We start from the raw sequence: 23,218 nt of genomic DNA on the forward strand, positions 1-23,218 counted from the left end.
TCATCCCCTAACTCTCCTTCAGGACAGGAGCCTCTATGGAAAGCTGGCTTCAGTCCGCCATCTTCCCATCATCCTGAATGGGTTCTTTTGTTGCATCTGCCATATCTTTCTTCAGGGGGGTTGATTTACTCTGGTTATTCTTATTACCAGAGTTTTTCCACTGATTCTGTCCCATGATTATTTTACACCATTTTACTAGATAAGCAGATAAAGAGAAGTTGGGTTGGGGACTCCAGGAGTAGTGATTAACCAGCCCTTTGCCCAGAAGCTGGGACTGGTGTCTGTAACTTTTCCCCTGGAGCTTTGCAAAGGACCCAGACATTGCTATGGCCTGAGAAACTGGGGATCTGCTTGGTGTGGTGGGGCTAAGTGGCTCTGTCTTGTTTTCAGCTGGTCACTGTCCTACCCTAGTAAATCGGTTACTCTGGGTTGAAGTCTCAGCTGTGGAGAAATACCGGCAATTAAGTCAGCCTGCCCCCCCACAGGCAACAATTGGAAAAGGAAAATCAAACCTTCCCACAACCACACACCCAGGGTACCACTTGGATAGTCCTCGAGCAATTGGCCCAGTTCAAGAGGTCCAAATCAATTGTCTCAGTCAGCACCTGTCTCAGGGGGAGAGTTTAAAAGGTGTCTGGCAACTAGATCACAGGCGTCTGCTGAAAACTCAAATATGGCTCTCCTTGGTGCTCTGTGAGGTCAGGAGGACCCATCCAGCAAATAGATTAGTCTGGGAAAGTTGATGCCTTCTTCCCCAGCTAGTACCTCTGTCACAGTCAGTCACTGATAATCCCACAGGGCTGTGACCCAGTTGCCTCCAATGAGCAGATACTCCAGGGGTTTACACGTGCCTGAATCACAGGAACATCTATGTCTCCTCAGCCAGGCCACTATCCGGCAGGGAGAGGTGAGGCCTGATAACCTTAGGTATTTAATGGAGACTGGGGCTGTTCACTCAGTTCCAACCCCACCTCTGATTGATGTTACTAACAGAACAGAACAACTTTGCAGTATTTGTTTCTTTCCTGGCTACCTTACCCTTCAGAAGAGACACTGTTAGAGTTCACAGAACCTGCCCCTCTGGCCCTGTCTGTGCCAGTGCCCAGTCTCGGCTGCTGTTTGTGTTCTAGCAGCACAGTTAGCTGTCAGTTCCAGCCTCTGCCTGCCTTCCTTTGTCTCAGCTAATGATCCCTTGAGGGCTGGGTTGTCTTAGGCTCAGTAAAGTGGTCCTCTGGGTCAGCCCTGCCCTGGGAATCTGCCAGCTCTGCGCATGCATATTCTAGTCCCCATGCTATGCTCAGCCTGATACCACTTCAGGCAAACCCTTTACTCACAAGGCCTGTGTTTCTGTCCCAGATCTGTTTTGCCAGTGGCTGCCACCAGAGAATATGCCTGGTCTCCTCTGGTTGCCCAGAGAGACAAGGGGTATGACTCCAGAATATCCAGGGGTCAGCCCTATTGTTGTCAAAAATGGCTGCTGCTCTGTGCCTCGGGACACCACCACTCCTGTATGGTTCCCTCTCAGCTGACTGTCCTCTCCTTACTCCTGTGCCGCAGAATCAGCACTGACCAGAGCAGTCCAGGCCCTGTCTACACCTCTTGAGAAAACACCCAAGAATCTGGACTCCTGGGGGACAGGCTTCCCGACCTCAGAGTGAGAGTGGAGGGGAGTGTTGGGAGCTCAGAATTGCAGGTAGAGAATATACACAGTTTTATATAGTTTTATAAAGTGCCATGGCACCCTAGTAGGGGAAGTAGGTCTAGTTTTTAGAAGGTCTCTCCTGTGGGATATAATGAGAGGACTTTTGAACTCTGCTTACTTCTTTGTATGGAGTACTTCAAGCCATTCTCATGGGGGAGGGGACTCCCGTCTGCTTGGCAATGGATTTTGAACCTTTTGTTTGTATCCTTGGGGTCGCAGCTCACCTCAGCAAGGTTGGTGTGCGTTCTTTAACCTTCTCTCTTGGCTCAGTTCTGATCTACCAGGTTACTTGCTAAATTTCTGTCCTTTAAGTCTCCTTTGGATGACAGCCTCTGTGAAAGCTGGCTTCAGTCAGCCATCTTGCCTCCACCCCCTAGGAATTTGCCTGGCTTTTTTTTGTTGAAGTTGTCATTGTTGGTTAGCTGGCCTGGGCTGGGTTAGAACCCACCACCTTTGGTGTACATGTCTGGCTCCATAACCACTGTGCTACAGGTGCCAAGCCAACAATTTATTTCTATGATTTATAATGTTCTACATAAATCTGTAGTGAACATGGCAATCATAGTAAAAATTCAGCTGACAGCTGCGTTTCCTCAATGAACCTCAAAATAGAGCTAATTTTTCTCCTATTTATAGTATAGTACTTGGAACATGTTACTGCATATATTTTCTTCTACATTGTATATTCCTCAATTTTTATTAGTATTTCCAACTACAATTCTAGTTATGTTGTAGGGACTTGAAAATTTTTCTGTATGAATTAATACCTTAATGGTATGTCAGAATATTTGTTATGATTTCTTTTTCACCCACAGTATAAAGCAATGCAAATAATCTGTAAACCATTTGGTAAACTGTAAACAACCATCACAGTAAGAATTAGTCCATTCCATCTCTTTCCATGTCACATAAATCTGAACAATTTCAGTTTGGTATTGATCCCTGGAATTTCTTCTCATTTAATGGTGTACCTGTGGGCTTTAGCCAGGAGGTGTAGCAGTGCAGTACCTGGACCCTAGTTAGGGGTCTCTATATAAGGATGTGATGTTGGAGGACCATAGCATCTTGGTTTTAGTAGGTAAGGCTTACTTGCTACATAATTCTAAATAGCATATTTTATTCTTATGAAGTCAATGAGCCAGCTGTAGTTTAATGATATGTAAGGTAAAGAAAATCAGTGTCTATGGATCACTTTTTTTTTTTTTTTTTTTTGAGACAGTCTCAAGCTGTCGCCCTGGGTAGAGTGCCATGGCAACATAGCTCACAGAAACACATAGCTCAAGTGATCCTCTTGCCTCAGTTTTTTTTTTCTTTTTTTTTTTTTAGTAGAGATGGGGGTTTTTGCTTTTGCTCAGGCTGGTCTCAAACTTGTGAGCTCAAGCAGTCCATTTCCTTCAGCCTCCAAGAGTGCTAGGATTACAGGTGTGAGCCACCACACCTGACCAGTAGATCATTTTTGACCTCCAGGAGATAGTTATGTTCATCTATCCATTGAAATATTCTAATGACATCTTTGTTGAGCAGCTCCAGAAGCCTCCCACTCCTTCAGTGGCCATGAAGTATAGACTGATTCAAGTCCTAAATTATTTCTTATTAACAGGGTATTGTGTTGTCAAACCAGAGATGATATTTGTCCTAGAGCAAGAATAGGAGCCACAAATACCGGAGGAAGAGTCTCTAACCCAGAGCCATCCAGGTGAGTTAATGTGCACAGCACAGATTAACATTAGGGGATTTATTAAGGGTTGTCACCTTGGAGATGTTTTCTAAGAAAATCTCTTTAGAGGTCCAAAACCTTGGAAGTAACTTGAGAATTGATTCCTAAATAAAACCTTCAAATACTACTCTCATAAAAAGTATTCTCTTTTTTGATTTTTTAAAAAACATGTTTGCCATTCTTATATTTGCTGATAGTCCAATTTTGGATACCATATATTTATGCTTGTTTTTCTTAGTTACCTTCTGCTTTTCAAAGCAATTCATTTGTCCACCTTACCTTCATTATTCTTCATTTCTTCTATTATCAGACATTCTTCTGTACACTGATTTTTTGATTCAAGTGAATTTTCTTTACTTTTTTTTGTTGTTGTTGTTGTTGTTGTTGAGACAGGGTCCCACCCTATGCCCCTGAGCAGAGTGCAGTGGGCGTGGTAGCTCACCACAACCTCAGACTCGGGCTGCGGGCACCCCGCTGCCTCAGCCTCCAGAAGCCGCTGGGATTACAGGCGCTCGCGGCGGCGCCCGGCTGGGTTTTTCCATTTTTTTCACGAGTCGGTGTCTCACTGTCGCTCAGGCGAGTCCCGAACTCCTGAGCTCAAGCGATTCTCCCTCCTCAGCCTCCCACAGTGCTGGGATTACAGGCGTGAGCCACCACGCCCGGCGATTCAAGTGAATTTTAAGTAGTTTTTATATGCCACCCATTTTCTAAGAGTTTAGGATCTAGTAGTGAAAAAAATAACTCCTTGCTTGGCACCTGTGGCTCAAGCGGCTAAGGTGCCAGCCACACACACCTTAGCTGGCAGGTTCAAAACTAGCCCAGGTCCATCAAACAACAATGACGGGTGCAACCAAAAAAAAAAAAAAAAAATAGCTGGGCATTGTAATGGGCACCTGTAATCCCAGCTACTTGTGAGGCGGAGGCAGGAGAATCACTTGAGCCCAGGAATTAGAGGTTGCTGTGAGCTGTGATGCCATGGCACTGTACCCAGGGTTACAGCATGAGGCTCAGTCTAAAAAAAAAAAAAAAAGACAGAAAGAAAAAAATAACTCGGGCGGCGCCTGTGGCTCAGTCCGTAAAGCGCCGGCCCCATATACCGAGGGTGGCGGGTTCAAACCCGGCCCCAGCCAAACTGCAACCAAAAAGTAGCCAGGCGTTGTGGCGGGCGCCTGTAGTCCCAGCTACTCGGGAGGCTGAGGCAAGAGAATCGCTTCAGCCCAGGAGTTGGAGGTTGCTGTGAGCCGTGTGAGGCCACGGCACTCTCCCGAGGGCCATAAAGATTCTGCCTACAAAAAAAAAAAAAAAGAAAAGAAAAAAATAACTCCTTTAAATGAATACAGGTAACATTAAACACAAATTTATATTTGTATTTATGTGCATTAATGTTATGTGGCATTAAAGACTATTAAAAAATTAAGATTAGGGTGGCGCCTGTGGCTCAGTGAGCAGGGCGCCAGCCCCATATACCGAGGGTGGCGGGTTCAGGCCCAGCCCCAGCCAAACTGCAACCAAAAAATAGCGGAGCGTTGTGGGCGCCTGTAGTCCCAGCCACTAGGGAGGCTGAGGCAGGAGAATCGCCTAAGCCCGGGAGTTGGAGGTTTCTGTGAGCTGTGTGATGCCACGGCACTCTACTGAGGGCAATAGAGTGAAACTCTGTCTCTACAAAAAAAAAAAAAAATGTATTTAAAAAAAAAAATTAAGATAGCCGGGTGCTGTGGCGGGCACCTGTAGTCCCAGCTACTCAGGAGGCTGAGGCAAGAGAATCGCTTAAGCCCAGGAGCTGGAGGTTGCTGTGAGCTGTGTGATGCCACAGCACTCTACCAAGGGGCATAAAGTGAGACTCTGTCTCTACAAAAAAAAAAAAAAAAAATTAAGATTAGATTGATAATGGAGTGTGCTACTTTTTTTTTTTTTTTTGGAGGCAGAATCTCATTTGTCACCTTTGTTAGAGTGCCATAGCATCACAGCTCACAGCAACCTCAAACTCTTGGGCTCAAGCAATTCTCTTGCCTCAGCCTCCAAGTAGGTGGGACTACAGGCCCCTACCACAACACCAGTATTTTTAGAGACAGGGTCTCACGCTGGCTCAGAGTCCCCATCAAAAGGCAAGAGTATGACAACTCTTATTAAATAAGTTAAATAAACTCTTATTAAATAAGTTATTAATTTGGTGGTGGATTTTTCACCAAATGAGCATCATCCGATTTAAGTTTGTATAAAGTCACTCTCATCACTGGAGAGAACATATTGAAAAAGGCATAGGGCATATAGACTCATCTAGGGACTACTGCAGTTTTCCCTCATGAATGGTTATGATGGCTTAGAATTAGAAGGTACGGAGCTAATATAATGAGCTTTGAGTCTGTCAATATTTACAAAATAACCAACATTTGTAACGCCAAAATGCCAGGAGAGGAGAGAGGTATTTAAAGTATTTGAAGAAATAACGGCTGAAAACATTACATATTTAGTAAAAGATAAAACTGTACATTGAAGGACTTGAGCTTACATCAAATAGGAGAAATCCAGAGAACTTCATGCTGAAGGCACAGCATAATTAAATTTTAGAAAACTGTAAGAAAAAAAAATACCTTCCAAATAGGCAGAGGAAAAGTGCACATTACCTGCAAGGAATGACAGTGGAATCTCATCTGTGGCTGTAGGGGCCAAAAGGAAGTAGTGCATTTTTTTTCAGATACTGAAAAGAAAATAAAGTAAAAATTCTGTATCTACTGAAAATACATTTACAAAAGAAGGAGAACTAAAGGCATTATTAGGAAAACTAAGAGACATTGTTCTTGGCAAGCCTACCTTTGAAAAAAATGGCTAAAGAAAGTTCTCTAAATAGAAAGTAACACAAGAATGCTTGGAACGTGGAAAAGAAAAGACATTGGAAGTTGGCAAAAATAGGGTTAAATATATAAGAATATTTTCCTCATGAGTTACTGAGATGATATTTGGTGGTAAGAACAAAAGATAAAATACTATATGATTTGATGCTCTGGTTGTAGAAGAGTACAATTGTATTAAAAAGTTGGGAGGTTAAGGAATCTAAATTAGAGTTAGGTTTATACATTTCACTTGAGGTCATAAAATCATGATGTTAACAGACGGCAGTAAGTTACACATATACATTTTATATCTAGAACAACTACTAAGAAAACTATAAAAAGTGTTATAGTTGGCTTGGCAACCTTAGCACAGTGATTACAGTGTCAGCCACCTACACCAAGGTTGGCAGTTTAAATCCAGCTAAACAAGGACAACTGCAACAACAAAGAAAAAAATAGCTGGGCATTGTGCCAGGTGCCTGTAGTCCCAGCTACTTGGAGGCTGAGGCAAGATAATCGCTTAAGCCCAAGAGTTTGAGGTTGCTGTGAGCTGTTGTACCACAGCACTCTACCGAGGGTGACATAATGAGGCTCTGGCTCAAAAAAAAAAAAAGAAAGAAAGAAAAGAAAAAAAGAGAAAGTGGTATAGTTATAAACACTATAAATAAACCAAGATAAACTCTAAAAAATATTTAAGTAACTAAGAGGAAAATACAAAAAGAGGAACAGATGAATGAGAAATTGAGAAGGCAAATAAAGTAGCATGCAGAGCAATACTTACTTAAAGGGGAATGAACAGAATACACCAGCTAAACCACAAAGTGGCAATGTGAATAATACAGAAAATATGATTCCTGCCAGGCGCAGTGGCTGATGCTCGTAATCTTAACACTCTGGGAGGCCAAGAAGGGTGGATTGCTTTAGTTCATGAGTTTGAGACCAGCCTGAGGAAAAGTGAGACCCCGTCTCTACTAAAAATCAAAAACTGAGGCAATAGGATCACTGGAGCCCAAGAGTTGGAGGTTGCTGTGACCTATGATGCCATGGCACTGTACCTAGGGCAACAGCTTGAGGCTCTGTCTCAAAAAAAAAAAAACAAAAACAATGAAAAAGCAAATTTCCAATGTACTCAATACTAATATGAAGCCAGTAAACGATCTAATTCACACCGACATAGAAAAAAAACTCAGTTCAATTCAGGTTGGGAGGAGGGGTTGTTTGGGATGCTCTGACTGAATGGGTACAGTTTGGGGTATATGGCACACCTTTGGGGTGTGGGACATAACTACAAGAGGGACTCATGTTTGTACCATCACATCCTAAAATTAAAAAAAATTAAAGAAAAATAGTGACTAAAAATTATAACCTATTTTTTCTAGTATTGAGTATAAAAGCTGTGTCTTATTCTAGAAATTTCTAAAAATTCCCCAGGAGGAGAAGGAAGTACTCTTCAGGGCCAATGCTAGGAAGAAGGACTCTGCCGTTCAGGAGTGTATTGTTTGTCAGGAATGTCAACACCAAAGCCTCCTTACATGTCAGTTTTGATGCCATCTTCATGGAGACTGCAAAAGTTGTGAACGTGTGCACGTATGTATTACATCATTAATTTGTAATATTTAACCTGTGAAGTAGCTGTCCATTTAGTGACTTTTTTCCAGTATTGTCCTTTGTTATCTATACATTGGAATGAAGTGTACCTACTGGGTACCTGGAGGAATCTGTGTGCAAAACTGAGTGCTGTAATTTGTGGAGTTAAATGGAGATGAGATCCTACATAGTTATCTCCCTACATGTCCCTGTTTACACTTATAGAGCAGGTGCAGATGGAAATCTCTTTAGAAGGTAGTAACAATAAATTAATAGAAGTATAAATTCTCTGTGGTCAGTTTGCCGTGATGCCCAGCCCTACTAGGAGATGGGACCTGTAGGCCTTGTCAAGGTCAGATGGTGAAAGGGTTGGCATTGTTTTAGATTCTTCAAGCTGCTATCAAACTTTATGAATTTTCTTTCCTTTTTCTTTTTTTCCTCATAGATTGTGCTTCTTCATCCAGAACATGAGACATATTCCCAGTGAGTGTGCCAATGGTACTCTGTGGGAAAGTTGGGCAATATCTAAGGGCCTTGGTTATGGGAACTTTTAATAAGAAAAGAATTGTTTGAGTTGGCTATAGCACTTGTAGGGATATCTGCTTCTAGCCTAACAGGTGGCTGTGGCTTGGTGGGCTGCATTCCTTTTCTCTGTAGTTCTTATTAATGCTGACATATTGGCTGGCTAAACTCATAACTACAAGGTGACATTTAGCCCTTGGAAGCTGAGTTCGGACTCTGGTGGGAGTGGGATAAGGTAGAACAGAATTGAAGAATAAGCATGGGGGAGGGACCAGCAGCAGCATATCCCTATTTCTGTCCATTTTCAGTTATATAATGGTATACCTAAGACTGGCTAATTTATTAGGAACAGAATTTTTTTTTAGCTTATCATCCTGGGGAGGCTGTGAAGTCCAAGAGATTGCACCAGCATCTGGTGGGGGACATACCACAGGTGCAGGGTGTAATGCAGTAGCAAGCATGCAGGACAGAGATGTGCCGGGGCCAGGCTCACTTTATAGCAGCCTGCTCCTGTGATAACAACACTAACTCATTTAAGAGGTCTCCTCTCTGGTGATCCAGGCTCTTTTTACTAGGTCTTTCTTCCCAGCACTGTTGCTTTGGGGATTGAGTTTCAAGACATGAACTTTTAGGGGACACCTTCAAACCATAACACTCCCTCAAAGCAAATTATGTGTGGCTAAACCAAATGCCTGTCACTGTCTTTTCATTGCTGTATTCTAGCTTATTTACCTGAAGCTCTATCATCACACTGCCCCAAATAAAGTTTTGTGGAATTGTGAGAGGAGGCTTCTACATTGATTTCTTTAAAAGTAAATCTGTGCCCTTTTGAAGTTGAACTTGATGAAAATCCCTGCTAACACATATTCCAGCGCGGTAATCATACACGATGTTACAACTTTTCAATGACTTTCTCCATGTAGGCTTTTAACAATAAATACAATAACTCTTTCTCCCTATATCAACAGATGTGGCTGGGCTGTCCCTAGGTTCCTAGGACCATTCTGCCATACATTGTTAGTAAAGCTGTTAGTTACACAGGAAAGAAACCTTAGAGACAATGTCACTCCATTTCTGCTTTGAGCGGCTGAGAGAACTGACACCCATGTTGACATAGTGAGTTAGCATAGCCAGTCTCTTCTGTCTTTACCTTAGTACTTACAGTATTTGGAATCCATCTTCATTTCTTGACTCTACTGCAGTCCTCGCTCACCTCCACATCAGCTGAGTGCATCACAGGTATATCCTCCATCTCAGTGATTGGAGGAAATGTTGTTCCAGGCCTTCATAAGGCAACTGTAGGCCTGTAAAGCTATGCCAAGTAGGACATACCACACTTACAGCAGGTAGAAACTAAACTTGAAAGAAGAGGCATTTACTCTTTTTAAGTTTTTCTAAGTAAATTCTAGAGGCTCAGCATTGTAGCACAGTGGTTACAGCGCCAGCCACATGCACTGAGGGTGGCAGGTTCAAACCTGACCCGGACCAGCTAAACAAGACAACTGCAACAAAAAAGAGCTGGGCATTGTGGTGGAGTGCCTGTAGTCTCAGCTACCTGGGAGGCTGAGCAAGAGAATTACTTAACCCAAGAGTTTGAGGTTGCTGTGAGCTATGATGTCACAGTACTCTACCAAGGGTGACACAGATTCTGTCTTGGAAAAAAAAAAAAGAGATTAATGCCAACAGGCAGGTGGTATTTGAGAAGACCTCACGGAAGGCCCAAGTTTATTCCATGAGATTTAGCCCCTGAAAATAATGAGTTATGAGAGACTTTGCAGTTGTATACTGTATATACTCCAGCTTATTTTCCTCTGCAGACTCATTAATACATGAATATATAAACAAGGAGGAAATTATACTATCCATACTCTTTTATAACCTGCCTATTTTACGGCTGAGGCAGGAAGAGTGATTGAGGTCAGGAGTTTGAGATAATGATACTTACTCATTTAGTTTGAGTGCATTGGCTTTCAGAAATCAAATGGAATCACAGGCTTGTGTTGTTTTCTTCCCAGGTCAAAGGACTAAGAGGATAGAAGCAATGAACTTTGAAGCCCATTTGAAGATTAATATCTCAATCTTACAAATATGTATCTTATTTGGGAATACAAATATGTAAGGTATTATTAAAAGTGGCATGAAATTATGGAGTAAGGCAACCAATTAGAACTATAGGTTGCTTTTGAATGTTATTAAAGGAGCCATGGCAGTAATTTCTAGGTTCTGGACTCTTTCAAGACCCCTTTTTCAAATTTACTTCCAAGGACAAATTTGTATTAATAGGGAATAGAACAAGTGGATAACAGTCTAAAGTAATTCTACAAGCCTCCATAGTACACAGAAAAACAAAATTGGTATTTTTGTGAGTGTTCTCCATTTTATCTCCTATGTAATCAAGTTCTTTGACTAATTTTATATCACAGTAACATCTTTCCTCAGTAGCTCTAGGGAAGAGGAGGTATGCCTAGCCCTTCCTAATACTCTCTGTATTAATATGAATACTGGCAGTTGTCACACTGTGCTCTAGAATTCCATCAGTTAGCATTATACATTAAAGATAGGCCCGTGGATTCTAGATTAAGGCAGACACGTGAGGAATGAGTAGGATTGCTCTGTGCAGCAGCAGAATAGGGAGCACACAGCACTAACCTCCTATACCTCAGAGTTAGGATGAGGATGAAGACATCCTTGTAAAACTACCCTGTTTCGGGAGGCGCCTGTGGCTTAGTTGGTGGGGCGCCAGCCCCATATACTGAGGGTGGCGGGTTCAAGCCTGGCCCCGGCTGAACTGCAACCAAAAAATGGCTGGGCGTTGTGGCGGGCGCCTGTGGTCCCAGCTACTGGGGAGGCTGAGGCAAGAGAATCGCTTAGGCCCAGGAGTTGGAGGTTGCTGGGAGCTGTGTGATGCCACGGCACTCTACCGAGGGCCATAAAGTGAGACTCTGTCTCTACAAAAAAAAAAAAAAAAAAAAAAACTACCCCGTTTCCCCGACTCTTATTTTAAGGTGTGCTCCCAAAGATGCGCTAGGTCTTATTTTCAGGGGACGTCTTATCTTTCCTGTAAGTAGGTCTTATTTTCGGAGGATGTCTTATTTTCGGGGAACAAGGTAGAAACAATGCCTAGGCCATGTGAAGTGCTCTTTAAAGGGCAAGAGCCCTTTACAATCTGGAGAAGGTAACAGCAAAGGAAAAAATTAGAAAGATTAGGCACATAAGCCTCCTCCATGTGCAGGAGGCTCTCTATAACTGAGAGAGAGGGGTCACTGTCAGAGACCAAACAGCTTTCAGGAGCTGAAAGTGGTCCTTGGCCAGCACCTAGGAAGAATAGAAAAGTCCTCAGTCCTACAGTCACAAAGACAACTGATTCTTCCCGAAACTGCATGGCAGCAGATTCTTGCAAGATCCCATGGACAGGAGTGCAGCTGGGTCTGAATCTTGACTCTGGCCTTGTGAGAGTCTATCTGTGCAGAGAATCCAGTCCAGCCTGCTTATACTTCTAGCCTACAGAACTATGATATGTTGTTATGTTAAGCCACTAAATTTGTAGTGAATTGGTGTTCAATAAAAATATAATAAATTAGGTAAAATAGGCAGGTTATAAAAGAGTATGGATAGTATAATTTCCTCCTTGTTTATATATTCATGTATTAATGAGTCTGCAGAGGAAAATAAGCTGGAGTATATACAGTATACAACTGCAAAGTCTCTCATAACTCATTATTTTCAGGGGCTAAATCTCATGGAATAAACTTGGGCCTTCCGTGAGGTCTTCTCAAATACCACCTGCCTGTTGGCATTAATCTCTTTTTTTTTTTTCCAAGACAGAATCTGTGTCACCCTTGGTAGAGTACTGTGACATCATAGCTCACAGCAACCTCAAACTCTTGGGCTTAAGTAATTCTCTTGCCTCAGCCTCCCTGGTAGCTGGGACTACAGGCACTCACCACAATGCCCAGCTCTTTTTTGTTGCAGTTGTTGTTTAGCTGGTCCAGGCTGGGTTTGGACCTGCCACCAATGGGGTATGTGGCTGGTGCTATAACCACTGTGCTATGGGTGCTGAGCCAGCATTAATCTCTTCTTGCTGTTTGTCCACAGAATAGTATTGTTCTGGCTTTGAGATCTGAAAAATTAGATTTCAAAACCTAACTTCACTACTTAGAGCTTTGTGAAACTTGGGTAATTTAAATACTTCTATTGTTTAGTTTCCTCAAGTCTGAAATCTGAACAATAATACTCACCAACTGTGGTCATTGTGATGCTTCACCCAGATAAATGTAAAGCAAGTGATATCACCATTGCTGAGTACCTGGGCCACCTCCAGGGCAAAAGCTCAGTGAATTATTGTTCTTGTATGTTCAATCAAGTTGAGCTGTGTTAGTAGTTTCCAATCTAGTCTTCTCTTCCCCATGGTCCTTCTGTGATCATGTCTTGGTATTCTCAAGTGCCTAGCATGCTGCCTGGTATCTATCATGTGCTTTGTAAGTTCTGGTTCAATTGATCCATGAGTGAACAATCTGAATCTTGGTAAAATCAAATGTTTAGTTCCCAAGACAATGCAGACTTCAGTCACATAGCACTGTCATGAGAAGTCAGTACAAACAGGAAAACTTTAAATTTCAGGAATATTCTGGTCTATATTCCATCCCCCTTCTAGAGCTTCACAGAAAACACATAACTATAATACTGTGAAGGCAGAAAGGAAACTTCCAGGAATTTGTTCACCTCCTTCTTGTTTTCACTGTGTAGGTCAATGCCTTACAAACACATCTTTGGTTTACAAAGAAAAATATTCCTGCTGAGCTTGTATTCCTGAAGACAGACAAAGGAGACTTCATTTGGGGACAATTCGATATGCACAGCCTTTTTTCTATCTCTGCTTAAAATATGCATCTCCAGGCTTGGCTGAGAAGGCAGTGTTTTCAAGAACACAGAGTCAAATGCTAGTTTCTTTACTGAACAATGGTGCATCTGTGCAGTCACAACCTTTCTGAGCTTCCTTTTGGCCTGTGGGCAAAAAAACCAAACCTATACAGATCACTAATGTGATGTTGCAGCTATGGAGATTTAAGCAGAAGAACATTCTGTAAAAGTCTAGTCCCCAGAGTGTCCTGGAATGAAAAGGGAGTATTTTCTTTGCTATTCTGAAGAGATTTGGACAATGAGCCCACAACTACTTGGCCTAAAGCCTTCTATCTCTAACAGGTCCACACTGAAAGGCTTTGCTTTGAATGATCCCCAGCTGTAACCTCCTCTTCACAAACACACTCTGTTGAGTACAAAGATGTTTCCTCACCAGTCTCTAAAAATGGCTTATGAATGCCATTGTCTCTCAGGCTTCTTGTGGTCTCCATAACAAAAACTCCAAGCTGAATGTTGTGGGCTTCTCCAAGCCAAGAATTGTGGGGTTATAAAAATGTTTACAGCCTGTTTCTCATCTGCTTTAATGATGTTTTCCTAATGGTTAACATTGACATCTTTTCTCTGGGGAAAGTGTTGTAAGACTGGCTTTCCCCTCTCCAAAAGAGTTGATGTAAACAGCCCATAAACTGCTGGAATGCAGACCTATGATTTTTCTCTTCCTACAAAGAGATGTATTCTGGAAGGCATGGGAATTCTACCTCATTTCCTGCCAAAATGGCCCCATTGCCATTGGAAAATAGTCTATGTCCCTGTCTAGGGAGCCCATATACAATGTGTGCAGCAGCTTCAGGAGAGAATAAAAAAATAGATAATAAGGCAAATGATGTTTCTTAGCATCTGTTATGTGTGAAAGGTTTGATGAGCTATATTTTATTGATAAGGAAATTTTATTTTATGTTGAAAAATCACATTACTTTGTTTAAAATATGGACTCACTTCACTTAACTAGGCCACTTTAAGGAAGCTAAAAGGAAAGCCAGCCACAGCAAAAATAGCTCTGGGAATACACTTACTAGCAGCAATAGAATCCATTTCATATTACTACTAGGCCTTTCTTATTTATTCCCTACCTTCCCCATGATTCAAGACAAACATAGGCAGGATTCCTGCTTGCCTTTGTTCTTCCTTTATTGTTCCCCCTTTATCAAGTTTTTTTTTTTTTTTCTTGAGACAGTTTCACTTTGTTGCCCACAGTAGAGTGCTGTCATGTCATAGCTTATAGCAAACTTTTGGGCTCAAGTGATTCTCTTGCCTCAGCCTCTCAAGTAGTTGTAGGCACTACAGGTGCCTGCCACAATGCTGGGATATTTTTAGAGATGGAGGTCATGTTCTACTTCAGGCTAGTCTTGAACTTGTGAGCTAAGGCGATCCACCCTTCTTGGCCTCCCAGAGTGCAGGGATTACAGGCAAGAGCCACTGTGCAGCCCCCCTTTATCATATTAAGGTATGTTTGTTGTCTTCCAAACTTTTTTTTCGAGGCAGAGTCTCACTATGTTGCCCTTGGTACAGTGCCGTGGCATCACAGCTCATAGAAACCTCAAACTCTTGGGATTAAGCAATTCTCTTGCCTCAGCCTCCCAAGTAGGTGGGACTACAGGTGCCCGCCACAACATCCATCTCTTTTTTTGTTATAGTTGTCATTGTTTAGTAGGCCAGGGCTGGGCTTGAACCTGCCACCTTTGGTGTATATGACTGGCGCCCAACTCGCTGAGCTACAAGCGCTGAGCCTGTTTTCATCTTGCCTATATTTTTCAAGGTCTTTTGAATATAGTAAAAACATTTAAATCACAAAATGAAGTATATGCCCAGATGTGGGTTTTTGATCTTAACTCTGACAATGATGTATTTTCTTTTCACAGGAAGTTGCCTGGAATAGATACAAAGTCGATCCTGAGACTTCCAAATCCTCTTCTGGCTTCCCTGGCTCAGAAACACTGTGAACCATGGATCTCCTTGTAAACTCTTTGCATGCTTGTGTGAGTGCTGGGTAGTTATATTTTCTGTGCTCATACTCTTTTATCTTACCCAGTTGGGTTTCCTGAGTCATTTACTAAGCAGACTTAGCAATTAGAATTTAGTTATTTGACTACAGTGAGTAACCATGGCCTGGGAAATTTGATTATTTGAAAATGTGTTTTTATAAATAAAGATGGTGAGCACTGCGTTTTGGTGGGATTAAGCAATTAAGAATTAATTAAGCAATTAAGATTTGATTGCTTAATCCCAAGAGTTTCATTTTCTTAGAAAATGAAAATAACCTCTGTCAGTGGGTTCTTGTCAACCATCACTCCCCCTGGAGTCAGTGCTCTTTGTAATTTAAAAGAGGAAAATCATTCCTTGCCCAACGATTATGGATGAGTGTCCTCACTTTTTAATAATGTCATGGAAACGTATAAAACACATTCATACTTACCTTTGCCAACTATAAAGTTTCTTCTAGGCACAAACTCTTTAATGTCATGTCAGAAACTTTGATGACTTTCCCAGGACTTATCAGTTATTTATTTGTGTAGCTTATCTTTTCAGTTTTCTTTTTCTTCCCTTCCCTTCCCTTCCCTTCATACAGAGTCTCAAGTTGTTGCCCTAAGTAGAGTGCTGTGGCATCGCAGCTCACAACAACCTCAAACTCTTAGGCTTAAGTGATTCTGTTGCCTCAGCCTCCCAAGTAGCTGAGACTACAGGCACCCGCCACAACACCCAGCTATATTTCAGAGTTGTTGTTGTTGTTGCAGTTGTCATTGTTGTTTTAGCAGGCCTAGGCTGGGTTCGAACCAGACAGCCTCAGTGTATGTCTGGCACCCTACCCACTGGGCTATGGGCACTGCCATATTTCTTTCTTTCTCAGTGCAACCTCCAACTTCAGGGCTCAAGTAAGCTTCTCACCTCAGCATCCGAAGTAGCTGGGACCACAGGCACATGCCACTGCAGACCGATAGTTTTTTTTTTTGTTTGTTTTTTAATCTAAAACTTTTAAGTATTTTTTTGGTAGACATGGGGGTCTCGCCTTACCTAGGCTGGTCTTCAATTCGTGGGCTGGAGGGATCCTCCCAAGATGTAGAATTACAGGTATAAGCCACCCTGTCCAGCCAGGTGATTTAAATGTGAGTACTTTGGCATCCTGATATAAATCCCCAAATGAGCATGTATAAGGTACTAAACAGAAGGAGTCCCCACACTGACTTGGCGGCATGGAAAGTGGCTCACCCAAAAGCTCAGATGTGGGCCCACCAGTAGTGGTCGATGGGATAAATGCTAGTGGCATAACAGAGAGATAGAATTCTGGGGAGAGGGGTGACAGGGAACCTGAATATCGGAATGGTATAGAAGCAAATGGGAGACAACCTTCCATTCCACTGTGTAGGAAGCTTAGTTATTTCCTGCTTCCTCTGTATGATGAAAGCCAGACCATAGAAAATGCCCACATAAGATCCACATCTATCAAGCTGGGGGAGGGGAGGAGGAAGAAAGAAAGAAAAGAAGGGAAGGAAGGAAAAGAAGGGAGGAAAGAAAAGAGGAAAAAAAGGAAAAGAAATGAAAGAAAAGAAAAGAGCTGGGTGTTGTTGTGGGGCACCTGTAGTCCCAGTTATTTGGGAGGCTGAAGCAAGAGAATCGCTTAAGCCCAAGAGTTTCAGGTTGCTGTGAGCTGTGATGCCAGAGCACTCTACCAAGGGCAACAAAGTGAGACTCTGTCTCAAAAAAAAAAAAAAAATAGATTTCTTTCTGGGCAGTGCCCATGGCTCAGTGGGTAGGGCACAAGCCACATATACTGTGGCTGGCAGGTTTGAACCAGCCCAGGCCAGCTAAGTCAACAATGACAACTGTAACAACAAGAAAAATAACCAGGCATTGTGGCAGGTGCCTGTAGTCCCAGCTACTTGGGAAACTGAGGCAAAGACAATCTCTTATGCCCAAGAGTTTGAGGTTACTATGGGCTGTGATACCCCAGCACTACCAGGGATGACAGCTTGAGACTCTTGTTTAAAAACAAAAACAAAAAAATTAAAAATTTCTTTCTTTGGTGGCGCCCATAGCTCAGTGGGTAGGGCGCCAGCCACACACACTGAGACTGGTGGGTTCGAACGTAGCCAGGGCCAGCTAAGGCAACAATGACAACTGCAACAACAACAAAAATAGCCAGGAAGGGAGGGGAGGGGGGAGTTTTGTTAGAGGGAGGGTAAACAGTGGGACCATACTATGGAACATATTGCAAAGGTACAAGTCAAATCTATCAAGTGTAGAACATAAATGTCTTAACACAATAATCAAGTAAATGAGGCAAAAGTCATATTAATTAGTTTGATGTAAACATGTCAAATTGTATTTAAAAATCAATACTTTGCACTCCACATAAGTATAATGTATTCATGATCTATGTGTATATGACTTAATAAAAAAAGAAATAGCCAGGCATTGTAGTCCCAGCTGCTTGGAAGGCTGAGGCAAGAGAATCACTTAAGCCCAAGAGTTTGAGGTTGCTGTGAGCTGTGATGCCACAGCACTGTAGCCTGAGAAACAGAGTGAGGCCTTGTCCAGAAAGCAAAAAGAAAGCACAAGTCGATGATGGGATTCAGTGAGGGTGATATGACTGGACAGAGTTCATGTTGCTAACATACATGTCACTGGGGTATGAACTCTGAGTCTTAAAGATAGCATATCCTCCCTACACACCATACTGTGTCACCTCTGAGATTATAAATCTCACATCTCAAGAGAGTAGCCGAGGCCCTTCTGGGAAAGACATAGAGTAGAGCCAATCGTGGCAGGTCACCAAGTCTCCACTCTGTAGTCAGTCTATGGGCATATGGAGCCATTGAAACACTGCTTATGAACTTGAAGGACATCGCCCCAAGCCTGAGAGTGCAGATAGTGTCAAAGGGTGTGGTGACTTCTGTGGGATTTCTCCTTGACCAGGACATAACACCAAACCCAACCCTGTCCAGCTCTGTCAGAGAGGGTCATGGGCCATGAACAAAAGCCACGGTGTGGCCATTTGGAATAGTTCATGCCTCTCCAGAAATCAAAAATTAGAAAGGACCCTAGGTTCTGATTCCAGAATTTCACTCTTCAGTAGGTCCTTGGTCTCGGGGATTCAAAGAATGAATCCATGGACCACAGATCAGTGGTAAGGTAGGACTTTTATTAGAAGTTAGAAAGGAATACAGAAAACCACCAGAGCTTCTGGAAGGGGGAAAGAACTGAAGAACTCTCTTTCCGGAGTCTCCACATGGGCTCTTTTATCTAGGGGTCTTAGGTCTAGAGGATTACACGTGGTCAGCAGTTGGTAGATGGAAAAACTTCTCTTCAAAGTTAGTGAGTGTGTTAACAAATGAATGAATGTAGTTCCTCCTCCACTAGGGCGAGAGTATCAGGTCCTTTACAGTCTTTGTCCCTGAGAAGGGATTTGGGTGGTGCTCTTACCCAAGATAGAACCACCAAAAAACCTAACACAGGCTGCTTTGTTCATGATCTTGTCAGAGTCCAGAGGGTGTGTCCCCCAAAAGGCAGTCTGCTTGTGCCTGGAAATGGGGGTCTGACCTCTGAGCTCACCTGGGCCTAGAGAATGGGGGGGGTCCCTGTCTAGCCCTGAGTGGTGGAGTCTTGTATCAGTTCCTTCTCCCTAAGGTAGGGAGAAGTTTAGCCTTTCAGAGCCTGCTCTGTCTGCCTCTCACTCAGCACAGCAGCAGCACTCTAAATTCTGGGACATTTCTTCCTTCACTCAGCTGTTCTTGGATGTCTTCCTAACCACTGTGGGGGGGAAAGGGAGTTGAAGTGGGGTGAGGAATGGAGGGGTGATGGGAGAAGGAGAAATGGGGCAGGCCCTTGCAGCCAGCTTCCTGGCATAGTGGGTATAGCATCAGTTGCCCCAGAAGGGAGGGGTGTGTGTGTAGGGGTGTGTGTATGTGATGGTTTGGGGGGAAATGAGACTGAGATGAGGGGGCTCGCAGTAACAGGCAGATATAAAAGGTCCCCCACCCCCAACGTTATCTTCTATCTTCAACGCTTTCCCTGAGTCTCTCCAGATAGAGTGAAATTTGCAGGTGCGGGACAATGATATTTCATTAAATCACATTAGGTTGTGGGAGGTGAGGTGGCTCACGTCTGTAATCCTAGTACTCTGGGAGGCTAAGGCAGGTGGATTGCTTGAGCTCACGACTTGGAGACCAGCCTGAGAAAAAGCTAGATCTCCCCTCCCTGTCTCTACTAATAATAGAAACACTGAGGCAAGAGGATACTTGACCCGAGTTGGAGGTTGCTGTGAGCTCTGAGGCCATGGCACTCTACTCAGGGCTCCGGAGTGGTATTCTGTTGCAGGAAAAAACAATTGCATTTTCCATGAATGCATACACAAGGGGGTTTGTTTTGTTCTTTTTTTAAAAGTGTACCCTGCCCACCTTTTGAGGCAACAGATGTACTATAAAAAATGTGTGATCTTGTATCTCCTTTTTAAAAAAATTCCAGCTGGTGTGTGTCACACTTTATGGGGGCAAGACATGATTGCAAGAGGGACTTTACCTAACAATTGCAATCAGTGTAACTGGCTTATTGTACCCTCAATGAATCCCCAACAATAAAAAAAAAAAGAAAGAAAAAAAAAAATTCCAGCTGGTGCTCCTAGCTCAGTGGGTAGGGCGCTGGTCACATACACTGAGGCTGGTGGGTTCGAACCCGGCCTGGGCCAGATAAAACAACAATGACAACCTCAACAACAACAACGCCACAAGGCGTTGTGGCCGGCACCAGTGGTCCCAGCTGCTTGGGAGGCTGCAGCAAGAGAATCGCTTAAGCCCAAGAGTTTGAGGTTGCTATGAGCTGTGATGGCACAGCACTCTACCCAGGGCAACAGCTTGAGACTCTGTCTCAGAAAAATAAACAAAATAAATAATAAAAAATTCCAGATTGATATAAGGCACAACTGATTAGGTTACATTGTTTGAACTTGTTAGGTAAAGTCCGAGTAGTACCCTGTTTACCCGAAAATAAGAAATCCTCCAAAAATAAGACCTACTTACAGGAAAGATAAGACGTTCCCTGAAAATAAGACCTAGCGCATCTTTGGGAGCACACCTTAAAATAAGACACTGTCTTATTGTTGGGGAAACAGGGTAGTTGCGCCCTTCGCCTGCCCTGGAGGTGAGCAATATGCATACCCCTACATTGTGTCATTAGGTGAGAGCTTCACAGCCCCCCTCCCTCCTCACCATCCCCCACCCCCTTTGACCTTAATTGTGTTTTTCTCTCCTGTGGGTTGTGTGGGCATGTAGTTGTTCATCTCCTGGATTATAGCTTCACAGAGCCACACCCACACCCCCTCCCAAATCACTGTTCTTTTTTTTTTTTTTTAATGAAATCATAGCTGTGTACATTAATGCAATCATGGGGTATAATGTGCTGGTTTTATATACCATTTGAAATATTTTCATCAAACTGGTTAACATAGCCTTCACCGCATTTTCTTATTGTGTTAAGACATATTCTACACTTAGTAAATTAAACATGTACCCTTGTAAAATGCACCATAGAATCACCCCGTTCTTTAAGTTCTCTCCATCAGGATTATTGGAAATTCTATTCACAAATGCTCCCTCTAGAACACTGCAGTTCTTTCTGACTTCTCTCTTCCTTTTCTGCATTGTATCTTATCCATCTATAAATCATGTCTTCGCTGTCTTCAATATATAATTACTTCTCACAACATCCACTGCCCATAACCTGATCTGACTCCCAATTGTTTCCCACCAAGACTATTACAATGGCTTCCTGACTGGTGCTTCTGTGTCACGTGAGTAACAAGAAATATTGAGTGACATCTCTGTAGTCAGGCATTGTTTTGTAGTCTGGGATATGGCAGTAAATACAAAGGAGCCTCCTAGAGGACATTTGATAAGGCAGCCAGATAAGTAATAGGTACAGACAGATATTTAAATCCAAGTTAGGGGATGCCACTTCTCTGCTCAAAACCCTTCAAAGTCTTTCCAGTTTCCTCGTATTAAATCCCATGGTATTACCATGACCTATGAAGTGTAATATTCTGTCCTGCCATTGTTTCTCTGACCTCCTTCCTCACTCATACTGGCCTCTTCCTATTCTTCAAATAACCTTCCCATCCCTTTGGCTAAAGACATTAGTACTGAGGGATTCTGTACCTAATACATCTTTCCCAAGCCACCCATATAGACCATACCCCTCTTTTTTCAGACCCTCGCTCCAATGTCATTTTTTTCTCATGGCCTTTCCCAATCATCTTATATAGAGTGGCAACCCCTCCACCTCCCCCCCATCAGTCTGCTCCCTGGTTCCCTTTTGGTCCCTATTATCCTGTTTAATTGTTCTTCCAAGGCATTCATTATATGGAGGGAAAGAGAAAGAAGGAGGAAAGAGAGAGGGACTAGTTTTTCTCTGTTATATCTGTGTAGGAAATTATAAGAAAATTTAGCAGCGTAACATAACAAGCATTATCGTGTGGTTCTGAGGAGGTAGGAATCCAGGTGTTGCTGTGGTGCCTCTGACTCGGGGGTCCCCACACCACCGGGGCTTACTTGGAGAGAGAAGCTGCTTCTAAGCTTACTCACTTGGCTGACGGCTGACCCTGGGTCCTCACTGGCCAGCTTTGTGCCCCATGGGCCTTTCTACAGGCAGCTCCCCACATGGTAGCTGGCTTCTCAGTGAGCATGGAGATGAGAGAGAGCAAATTAAGATGGAGCCACAACTCTGGCCACTAGTTTCTAATGTGGCATCCCAGAAATTACTCAAGCACACAAGTTCCAGGAAGTAGGGATCACTGGGCCCCTCCTGCAGACTGCCTGCCACACCCCCACTGGAATATTATTCATGGAGACAGAGGGCCACATCCTAGAAACAGCAGTGCCTGGCTACAGAGACGTCACTCGGTATTCATCGTTAGTCATGTAAGCTGACTTACTTGTACCCCTACTTTCTTGCCCAGGTCTTCTGTTTCCACTACACTGGAATCATGCTTTCTACGAAATACTAGTGTTCCTTTTTGATACATTATGGGATTTTTCTCCTTTCAATCCCAACATGTTACAACTCTGCCTTCCCTTCCCCAGACTTGAGGTCAGAGGCTATCACTGCCACCTACCCTCCCAGTGCCCTTACTACTCTCTCTAGTTGCTGTGAGCTCCTGAAGAAATTGTACCATCCAGCCCCATGGTTACCTGTGTTTATGAGTTAACCCTTCATACCATGAACTTCTTGAAATCAAGCCCCACATGTTCAACCAATGTAGGTTCAGCCAAGGTTGCAGCAGTTCCTTTTATAAATGCAGTCATAGTCTGCACACTGTAGACACTCAACACATATTAGCGACAAAAAAGTAGTTGTTTTGCTTATTTGTTATTCATGGCTCTTTATAAATTCTGGCAATTCTTTGCTGACTAAATGAATTCAACCAGTGAACAACACAGCATGAATCCCTATTTTCCTTTTTTTTTTTTTTAAATTAAATCATAGCTGTGTACATTAATGCGATCATGGGGCACCATACACTGGTTTCATAGACCGTTTGACACATTTTCATCACACTGGTTAACATAGCCTTCTCTGGCATTTTCTTAGATATTGTATTAAGACATTTACATTCTACATTTACTAAGTTTCACATATACCCTTGTAAGATGCACTGCAGGTGTAATCCCACCCATCACTCTCCCTCTGCCCACCGCCCTCCCTCCTTCCTCCCCTCTCTTTCACCCTTCCCCCTATTCTTGGGTTATAACTGGGTTATAGCTTTCATGTGAAAGCCACAACTTAGTTTCATAGTAGGGCTGAGTACATTGGATACTTTTTCTTCCATTCTTGAGATACTTTACTAAGAAGAGTATGTTCCAGCTCCATCCATGTAAACATGAAAGAGGTAAAGTCTACATCTTTCTTTAAGGCTACATAATATTACATGGTGTACATATGCCACAATTTATT

The 23,218-nt window shown here is 42.9% G+C and overlaps 1 long non-coding RNA gene across 1 annotated transcript in view; it reads left to right on the top strand.

Moving 5' to 3' along the window:
* The window catches only part of LOC128593598 (uncharacterized), a 104,080-nt gene that overhangs the window by 69,021 nt on the left and 11,841 nt on the right, over window positions 1-23,218 (top strand). Inside the window, exons 4-6 of the long non-coding RNA XR_008382383.1 lie at window positions 3,303-3,398; window positions 7,682-7,837; window positions 15,139-15,255. This is a non-coding gene — a long non-coding RNA (uncharacterized LOC128593598). The remainder of the gene's footprint in view (window positions 1-3,302; window positions 3,399-7,681; window positions 7,838-15,138; window positions 15,256-23,218) is intronic.

The sequence above is a fragment of the Nycticebus coucang genome, chromosome 9, assembly GCF_027406575.1.
Source record: "Nycticebus coucang isolate mNycCou1 chromosome 9, mNycCou1.pri, whole genome shotgun sequence".
NCBI lineage: Eukaryota > Metazoa > Chordata > Mammalia > Primates > Lorisidae > Nycticebus > Nycticebus coucang.